Consider the following 10191-nt stretch of genomic DNA (forward strand, 5'->3'; position numbering starts at 1 on the left):
TTTTTTTTCTATTTTCAGCTTTTCGCTTTCATTTTATGTTTTTAAATTGGTGAGGGCGTTAAGAATTGTTTAGAAAAAAAAAAAAAAAAACCTTTTAATATATATATCATTTAGAAAAGGTAAATTATGTTATTTTGTTCTTTATAAGAGATTAAATTATATATTTTTTTTCTCCAATGTTAAATGGTAGTTTTTTTTGGGTATGATTTCTTACTTCTTAACTGATAGAAAAACTAAATTGAGTTTCGACTAACCTAGAATGTTTGTATGGATGGTTATAATCATCTTGACGTATATGTATTGTGGAATAATGGTTAGAAATCAAAATATCTTTTTTCCGTTGGTCTACAGAATGAAATGCCGCTTTTCTAATCCAATTCTACATTCAAGAAAGGTAATAAGAACATAAATTATTACAGATCCTTGTATTTTTTTATTTTTTTTATTTTTACGAGGATAACTTCTTGAAAGACCATTATTATTTAAAAAAAAAAAAAAGAAAAAAAAAAAAGAGATAAGAATCATCTAACTTTTTTAAGTAATACCATGTCATGACGGTGTTTAAGTCTTTAATTTTTTTTCTGATTTATTTATATATTTTTTAAAATTTATTTTTTAAAAAACTTACGATTTACGATTTGTGACCCGATACGATTCAACCCCAATTACGATTTGCAATATGATAACGATTTTGACAACATTAGTTACAAGAGATAAGTTTCTTGTTGGATAATTGTATCCCATCATGGCCCTACCTTGTCTTGATTAAAGAGGAGAGGTTCACGTTTTGCTTGCTATCTGCACTCCAAAAAAGTGATTTCCATAAATATGATTAGAGTGGTGGCTCAACATGCTTTGATTTTTAATTGCTCTAAAAAAATTTATCCTCATTAAGAATTGAAGCAATTTTCAAGAAAATAGAAATTACACTATTCTTGGTTTGCTTACCTAGGGTTCATCTTGTGGTCTACAGATTGGACCAGGCGGGCCGCAAATGATCCATCAAGATGATGTTTGACTGGGCTGGAGAAGAAGAACCCTTTGTCCGTAACAAGATCAGGTGGGACGTACCTATCAGCAAGATCTATAGTGAACTCCTGCAATCAATTTCATAGTAAAAACGTTAAGGTGTGAAAGTATGAAGAGCTATAAAAGCTAGAAGTGTGCTTGGTCAAAAGCCCCATTAGGTAGAAGCTAACTGAAGTGTGCCCTAACTGGAATTGCATATATGTGGAGGGTATTTTTTTTGGATCCCCAAATCACCATCCATTTCCTTCCAGGTAGGCATGAAATGAAGCTGATTAGATTTGGGTAGAAAGCACCCACCCCAATCATAACAGAAGCACATAACTGCAACATACCAATATGTCAAGTTTTTCCCTTTTTTTTCATTTTTTTAAAAAAAAATTCATGGAGAAGTAACAGCAAAAACAGAAAACAAAAAAGAAAAAAGAAAAAAAAAGGCCCCAAGTAACACATACTTAACTTTCTCTATCTCAAAATTTGAGAGAATAGAAATTTGGACAAGTTGGGGAATATACGCAGAATAGCTATATTACAGCAGGAGCTTCTCTAACCCAACAAGCACCTCTACTTGGAAACTCACATGCCAAATGGGCACTTGAAAGGAGATCTGATTCGTGCATAAGGTTGGCTCCATGGTTTACATAACCTGGCCTCAAAACCACACCACTCAAGCAATCAAGTCACCACATATGTAATTAAAAAATAATAATAATTGAGTGGCTCAGGAAATGAAGAAATTTCAAGCAGCCAATATTCAACATATGTTACAGCTGTCTTGATTAATGGACAAACCTCACCATCCCAATGGCAAGGACCTGCTTGTGCATGTCTCAGATGTACTCACACAAGCAAGGTTGGCATGTGTAGATGAGTGAATACTCTTAATAAAAGAAAAGTTGCTGACTTTGAATAATGATGATTCCAAAAAAGAGGCTAGAACCCAAGAAGGAGAAGACAAGCCAACCAATCCAAGAAAACCATTACTAAAATGTTACGTATTATGAACTATCAAGATATCGACCATCAAATTCTTAAAAGAGGAAAACAGTGAGCCATGCAAAAAAGAAAAGAGTCCACTCTTGGGTTCAATAGAACAAGTACTGTACACTAGTGTCCCTCCAGGCTTCACTAATCTATAAATGCAATAACGTCAAGGTAAAAATCTAGAAGGCACCATTCTTTTGCAGAAATCTTAAAACCACTGCAGTATTATGGGGATATACATTAGCTTGTTACAATATCTTTGGCGATCTAATATTGTACTTTGTGGTTCATCGAAAAAACAAAAACAGCTATTGTGTAAACATAGCATTTTAGAGAAAACCATAATGTATTTCCTTTTGTAATCCAGATACATAGAAATGCATTAAAACTAAACGGCCATGTAAAATAAAAACAAAAACAAGAGCATAAAGAACATTTGCCTAGCATCACAATTTTTATTTTTATTATCAAAAAGAACCAAACATGTTACATAGCGCAAGGCCTCTAAGAGAAAACTAAGGAGAAGAAAGGGTTTGAACTCTTACAATGAAGCTGCATCAAGGAGCTCATCTTGTAAATTTGTCAACTGTTCCAAATCCTCTAATCTCCTGTTCCAATGTAAGTCCGCTCTCTTAAACAACAAATTGAATAGGAAAGGAAGATTTAGTCATTAAGACTTAGGAAAGGCAGAAAATAATCATGTTCGTAAAACACTTACCATTACCAATCAAAGCATCTTAGAAGCAAGCACATGAACAATAACTGACCCAAAAAGAAATAATATTATATGTCAATACTATCAATGATTGCAGCTGTTTGATGATTCAAACCAATATTGGCTATTTTAATTTTTTTCCAAATTCCAAAATAATCCCAATTTAATTATCTTTCGAGAAATATGAACTTGTTTAAGGAATTCCTTGGAGAGGACACCCAATCCAGAACAAGGAGCATCCAACAAAACTTTATCAAACTTCTTGGATATCTTTTCCTACAAAAATCAACAGCTTTGTGAATTACAAACAAAAATTGTAACAGGAAATGATGGCAAAAAGATCCAAAGCACTGCATAAATAACATGCCTCAATAAAAGATTGAATCATCCGGATAGTATTTTATAAAAATAATGAAGAAAGTTCCCTCAGAAATCTGTATAAACTTAAAAGAAAAAACAAAAACAAAAACAAAAACAAAAAAGAAAAAAAGAAAAAAAAGAATCCTATGCTTCCTGGATAAGGGCACCACCGCCAACAGCAAAAATTTTGCCTAAAAATCAATATATTAGTTTGCAATTAAGGCTACAAGGAATCAATAGGAATTGCGATATCTGTAACTCTGAACATATTAAATGTCAGAATCGACATGATATTAGGACATGCAAAATCCAAAGATGTGCCAATTGTGCCACAACAATTTGGTGTGGGGTTCATGGCTACTGAATGTGTTCAATATAAATCTCACAACATTTTCTAATTTATTTGATTCTTGCCAACCAAAATTAGACATTTGCTCTATCTTTGTTATATCTATTAAAAAGACATTGAAGCAGTTATTGGGGCAGCAATTGTTCTCTCAATCCCTCATAATAGAAATCAATCTGTAATTTTGTATCAAGGTTAGTGGGAGCTAGGGGTGGCAACGATTTGGATCAGCCATATTTTAGCAAAATGGCATAGAAAAAAAAAAAAAAAAAAAAACAGATATGAGAAATGTTCATGTTTAATCCGGTCTTGATTGTTAAAAATACAGTAAAAAATTCGGTCAAGAAATCGGACACACCAAAATTTTAGAGAATGAAAGTTCAGGTTTAATACGGTTTAGACTTTAAAAAAAACAGCGAAAAAAGAAGCTAAAGTAAAAAAAGAAAACTTTATATATGCATGAACAATATTTCTTTTCTAAGACTATAAAGGGTTGGACGTCCCCACCCTAGTCAATATGCATGTTATGAATGAAAGAGATTTCTCTCCTTTTACTTTGAAATTGAGCAAAAAAATAAAAATAAAAAATAAACTAAAATCATCCTATTATTGGATTGGTCATGCAAAACCATAGGGAGTGATTCCCTAGTTATTTTTTTCACTTCTCTCTTCTCAACAATATCATCTTTTTTTTTTCCTTCTCTTCAAGGTATTTCTTCTTCTCCATCTCTACAACCCACCCTTCTTTCTTTTTCTTCTTTCTTCTTCTTTAAAACATTCATTCTTCTTCTTTCCACAAACCCTAATCCATCCAAACCTAGTTCTCAAAATCCTAGTTTTCCAAACCCTAGTTCTCAAAACCTTAAATCCTTAAAAGCCCTAACCCTAAATCTCGAAAACCCTAGTTCTAATTTCCACCAAAATCCCCTAATTTTGTATTTAAAAAAAAAAAAACCCAAAATTTTCAAAATCCCAAAGCCGCAAGTCCTAAAACCCTTAACCCAAAATCCCAACCAAAACTTCAACCTTAATGTTCTAACCCCAAACCCATTTCCCCATTCCCTAGCCTTTAAACCGCCCTAATATGTTAAAACTCGCACAAGACAAATGATTTCAATTGAATTCAAATTTAACCCTATGTTAGGATGAGGTTTTTATCTCCTACATGTCCTGGTTAATCAATAATTAATGAGATTCCTATGCTAGGGATTTGGTGGATGGGTTGTGTTATCTCCCAGTTGTTGCGTGGGCTGAATGGGTGTTGATCATGTTCATAGGTGGAAATCTCCTTCCATTTTTGTGCAGGTGCCCCAGCTCTGTTACAGTAGTTGTTGTTCATTAGCTTTTTAGTCTAATGGTATTAGGGCCTTCAATAATATTAACGTTGAGGGAATTTGGTTCGATTCCGAGGTTGCCTGGCTGAGAATGGGGGTGTCAGCCACATTATCTATTGCTCTGGTTAAGACGACATTGGTCTTATTGCTCGTAACCTTTGAGTGGCCCAACCTTCTAGCAATTTGCATTTGTTATATCAAGGGCATGTGGGGTAGTTATGGGGGTCTAAAGCGTGCATTGTTTCTCAACATTCCTACGGGTTTTTTTTTCAATGATTACCCGAAGGGCAAGGTTTGTTGATGTGGGGGTCTAATCCATGCCAGGCTTCGGCCCTCTTGGTTGTGCTTGCGTCTGATCTGGTTAACACAGGTTTGAGGCGAAGGTACCCATCTGTCTGACGTGGTTTGGGGCAGTGGTGTGGTTATTTGTGTTTTGGCTAGTATACTATTGAGTTTGGTTTATGTTCTGCGTGTTACCAGCTGAAGGTTGTCAAGGTTACAGCAGGGAGGTGGATTGCTTTGGAGTGGCCCTGTTTTGTGCATGATTTTAGTATTCAGATTTAGGCGTTGAGCAAGCTATGGTGGCATGACTCGTGTCCTCCTCGAACATCTTTCCCTCTGCTAGTTGGTCTCTGGGCCCTTTTGTTGCAAGTAGCTTGGATTCTCTCGGCTCCTTTTTATTTTTGTTTAGGTGAGGTTGGGCCTGTTGTTGGATATAGGGTTGTCAACGGGCCAGGTTTGGGTTGGTTTCGGCCTAGATTTTGAACTATTTCGGGCCAGGCTGTCCGGCCAGGCCTATTCACAATTCTTATTTTGAAAGGCCCGAGCCCGGCCCATTGACACCCCTAGTTGTATAGGTCTAATAAGGCAGTTTTATATGATAGGTGAGGCCCGTTTCTTTTTTGTGGCACCCACCCAAAATTTATAAAGCTATTTTTGTGATTTAACACAATAATAGGTGGTGTGCTCCTACCTTTTTGTAAAAATTAAAGAAATTACAATATAAAAAAAGGTGGAATGTCACTTTGTCCGAATTACTCCATTCATTCGTTCAAACAAGCAATTGGCCGGCATCTTTGTGAAGGCTTCCAATTGACATGGAATTACTGAATTAAAGATATCTGAAGCAAGCTAGGTTTGTGTGATATCTATCCTATGGCTTGAGGGGAGTGCTTAAAATGTTACATCGACTTCAGTACTCCTACGGTGAGCAATATCTTTTTATTAAGTTTTGTTTAGGGTTGTGTTGTAAAAAGATGTTAAGAGAGAGAAAGAGGTTAAAGAGAAAACTTTGACATCCTCGCTGAATTTGATGGATGATATGCAAGTACTTAGAAATTGCATGTGTGGTCCAAAGTAATTGAAATTAAAATTGTTGAAATCATGGGTTCCAGTTTAGTTATATCATGAACCAACAATTACACTTATTTGATTATCTAACTATTGGATTGGTGGACATTTATTGGACAGTTTAAAATGAAAAATATAAAAGGGTCCTATTTCAACAGCCACGTGCCCACTAATCAAAGGCTAAGATTACTCAATCAACCTGATTTTGGGACTGTGACTAGGCGACAATTAATTCCACAGCATGGCAGGTTTAATTTACGTTGATGTATGCCATGTGTCTAACTTGAGCGCCTATGTATCTAGCACCCTACTCTTTCAAAGTATCCCATAACTCCCTGATGGTAGAAGCTCTCTTTTCCTTCCCTTTTCTTCTACTTTTCCTTCCCTTTTCTTCTACTTTTCCTTTTTCTTCTCAACATAGTTTAAATAGAAATAAAAGGTCACAAGTTCAAGCATCCCTAACTCATATCATTTTATAAATGTGTTGGACCAAGCCATGCTTGCACATAAGAATCTACTCACAAGCAAGCCTAGTCATCTCACTTCTGGTCATGGGTCGGGGTCAGGCCTAGATGTTGGGCCCATTTAGCAAAGGTCAAGCTCGAGATGACCCCTACTCGACCTATTGCCAACCCTTGGTGGGGCCCATTACTCCAATGGACCCACATGAACACACTCTAACACAAAATCAATCTAGTCCACTCGTCAAGAAGGTAGATGCATTGTTTTAAATAGCTTCGCTATATAGCATGTGGCATACACTATGTAGCATAGCTTAGCCTTAATTTCGTATAGCTCATGAAAATAGCTTGAGTAGTGTAGCCCATGGAAAATACTAATTTTTCATACGCTACACACTACATAGCCTATGGTATATGCTACATAGCTTACATTACAAGTTATTTTTCACTAAAACATTAAAATCAATTGATGTTTTCAATGATTTATTATTTTATTTTTTTTTGCAATAAAAAAGTAGTCAATTCTTTCAATGATTATACTAAAATAATATTAGTAACCATACTAAATCAATTAGGTTGCTCTTTCTTTACCTTTAAACTTAATCTTTATTTATTTTCCTATTATTTTAGGTTTTCTTTGGTTGCACAAAATGTCATTAAATTTCATTATTAATCAAGCTAATTTGGTATATTTGGCACAACCAAGCACAAACCTAATTAAAATTTTAGAAGCAGCTTGTAGCTTATGCTACATGCTATATAGCTTAAGCCTCATGTTTCAGAGGGGTGAATACTAGGCTACACACTAACTATTGCTTAAAACACTGGTCATGCATATATGATAAAATGGGTAGTCAAAAGAAAATTACCGAACACCCATACACAACATGCATGTATAAATTAACTAGTAGGTGGACCAGCCTGAATTTTCAACCAATGCATGTTCATGGTGGGCACCACCAGATGAATAGCCCACTGTGTTGGCAAGTGAACGGTAATGCCCTTCCTCACACAAGAGAATCTATTGTGAGTTCAAGAGATGTTGATATATCTATTGGCTGTATGAGTTGAAAGAGCATTTTATGCCTTACTAATGCATAAAACACAGATAAAGTGAATGCACAAAAATCTAGAAATGTTTGCAAGGATGTTCTAAGAGACATTTATTATAACATACCACGCAAAGAGAGTGAATGCATAAGAATCCAGAAAGGTTTGCAAGGATGTTCTAACAGCGTTTTAAATAGCGGTAGCGTTAATAGTGCAGTGTAGCGTAAGCTACAAGGTACTTCTATGTTTAGCTTTCTAGTCACAATTACTCTTTCCACCATGAATATTCATTATTAGAGGCCTTATTGTACGGTAGTGAGAATTTGGATCCAAAAGCCAAAAAGGATACGTGAATTAAACAATCACAGTGGGTGTAAATTGCGTATAATGTATAAGCCTAAAAAGAAGAGAAGTAAAATTGTGGTTTTTCCAGATAGCCATTGCAATGTGCATTCAACATGCTTTCCTAATATGTTACAGATGTGTTTCCAACATGGCTATTTAAAGAAAATGAAGCATTTCAGTGACATAATTAACTAAGAATTAGCATGAAAGTGAATGATCTTCTGTTGATGGCATGGCCCCTTATGTACATATCTGCAACAACAAATACCAATCAATAAAAAGGCAGAAAGCAAAAAATAGATGCATCTCAATGGTACATTCCCCAAGGATAACACATATAAGTTTAGAATACAAACAATATACCCATCTTAATATGTAATAGATGATTTAGAACATTGCAAGCGTAGTTAGGAGAAAATTAAAAATGTGGATTATCCCGATGAACTCAAAATTTCCTTTATTTTATTCATTAATTTTCTGTTGGTAAATAACTTACAGAAAAAATACAAAGGTAAGCATGCACAACAGTGATGACATCATTGACATTGTGTGACTTGGCTGTCTCTTCAAGAATTCTTAGGCGGCCTTTGTTTATGTCAATTGCATACACCATACCTACATCATGACAAGGCATTAGTGAAAGAGCTTTGCTAAGGCCACACACATGTTAAAGGTAGCCCATGTACACGCCAGGTGTACCAGCATGCAAACAGGAATGAGATACAATCTACTCATCAGAGGGCTACCTCTACATAGATGCCTTGGGCCAAGCATTAGGTCAGTCCACTAGTCAAGCGAGCAATAGTTCACGGTACAAATTTATGGCTGATAAAAACTAGGCTGAAGTTTTCTAACCCATCACCTGTTTCTAATATAGTGGTCCACCTGGACCAGATTTATTTTTGGGTAAGAACAACAATCCCGTCGCACCCGCTTAATGAAGGGCTTGGATATTGTCCCTTTCTGCCATCGTAGAATGTATGATGGTGTGTAAATGGTATGCCTTGTACACAAGTATGGATCATAAAGCTATGAATGAAATGTTCAAATGCTATATTCAAATATAGATAAGAATTACAGGATCCTGTGCATCAGGACAGGATTAGTGACCTGATGCGGGCAATCCATACAGGTGAAGCCCACAGTCCCCAGATCTAGATTGCTGACCAGATAGGCCTATGAAATCAAATATTATGGGAAAAAACAAATCGACTCAGTTTCAGTCATGACCAAGTTGATGTGATTTTAGTTTGGAACAAGCAACTATTTTAGGTAGTTTTAGTAGGTTTTGGGCCTTCACTCATCTTAGACAGACCAAAAGCAAGAAGACTCCATTTCAACATGGAACAAGGAATAAAAATTTAAAGCATGAATGTACCTCATTGTGGATGGTGAATCCAAAAATCATTCAGACTTGATGAGTCTAGATGTCCAATCTGTCACCTTTTTTCTTGACTAATGGGGCACCATCTTCTTTCTACCGTCAACAACCATTTGAAATTTAATTAATTTATTTTTTAATTAGAATATTTGAATTTGGGATTTTTGGGGAATGCCCATCCATGGCAGGGCCCTTCCTTTACATCCACAGTCCTTGACAATTTCATGGGACCTCTTATATGACATGGCACATCAGGAGTTTGGACGTGATACACATCTTAATGCATCGAGAATTTCAAGATTCAATAATTCCTCACCCATCCAATACGGAGGATCGGATTTTATTGAAGATCACCTTGGCCTCTCAAACGTGATGCCATGAATAGAGTCTTTCCTCCAGGCGCAGCACAACAGTCGACAATGGTCTCTCCAGGTTATGGATCCACAACAGACACCACCAAACCTGCAGTTAAGTTTTAATCTATTAGCAAATATATACTTACCAGAAGCCCTAGATACCAACACAATTGAGCTGAAAGATTGATATAGGAAGTCACTCCTAGATTTTCACTAGGAAAAGCAGACAAAAGTAATCCCAAAGATAATGAACTACAATTTCTAGCAAATTAATCTAATTGACTTAGACATGCGAGGAGCTGTAAGAAATGACATGGCAGCCTAGGCAAACTCAACATGCAGACACATCATTCAACATGGTAACATGATATTATTAATAGCTGAAAAAAGACCGCCAAACAATCACATGTTACTTGTTGATGAAGACTGCATCTGGGCCAAACAAATCTCCATTGTGGATTTTCCTATGTCCCATGATCAAAC

At 35.8% G+C, this 10191-nt stretch overlaps 1 long non-coding RNA gene across 3 annotated transcripts; it reads right to left on the reverse strand.

Annotated features, from left to right (window-relative positions):
- Nucleotides 1–654: 654 nt before the first annotated feature.
- On the reverse strand, nt 655–9819 carry LOC131255757 (uncharacterized). Of its 3 annotated transcripts, XR_009176375.1 has the most exons (5): nt 9707–9819; nt 8468–8586; nt 2556–3001; nt 949–1097; nt 655–798 (listed from the first exon to the last, which is right to left on the reverse strand). It is a non-coding gene; the product is annotated as an uncharacterized LOC131255757 (long non-coding RNA). The 3 variants fall into 3 exon arrangements; XR_009176374.1 differs by lacking the exon at nt 8468–8586; XR_009176373.1 differs by lacking the exon at nt 8468–8586 and having other exon boundaries at nt 9669–9819.
- Between the last annotated feature and the right edge of the window lie 372 nt (nt 9820–10191).

This window comes from Magnolia sinica, chromosome 9, assembly GCF_029962835.1.
Source record: "Magnolia sinica isolate HGM2019 chromosome 9, MsV1, whole genome shotgun sequence".
NCBI lineage: Eukaryota > Viridiplantae > Streptophyta > Magnoliopsida > Magnoliales > Magnoliaceae > Magnolia > Magnolia sinica.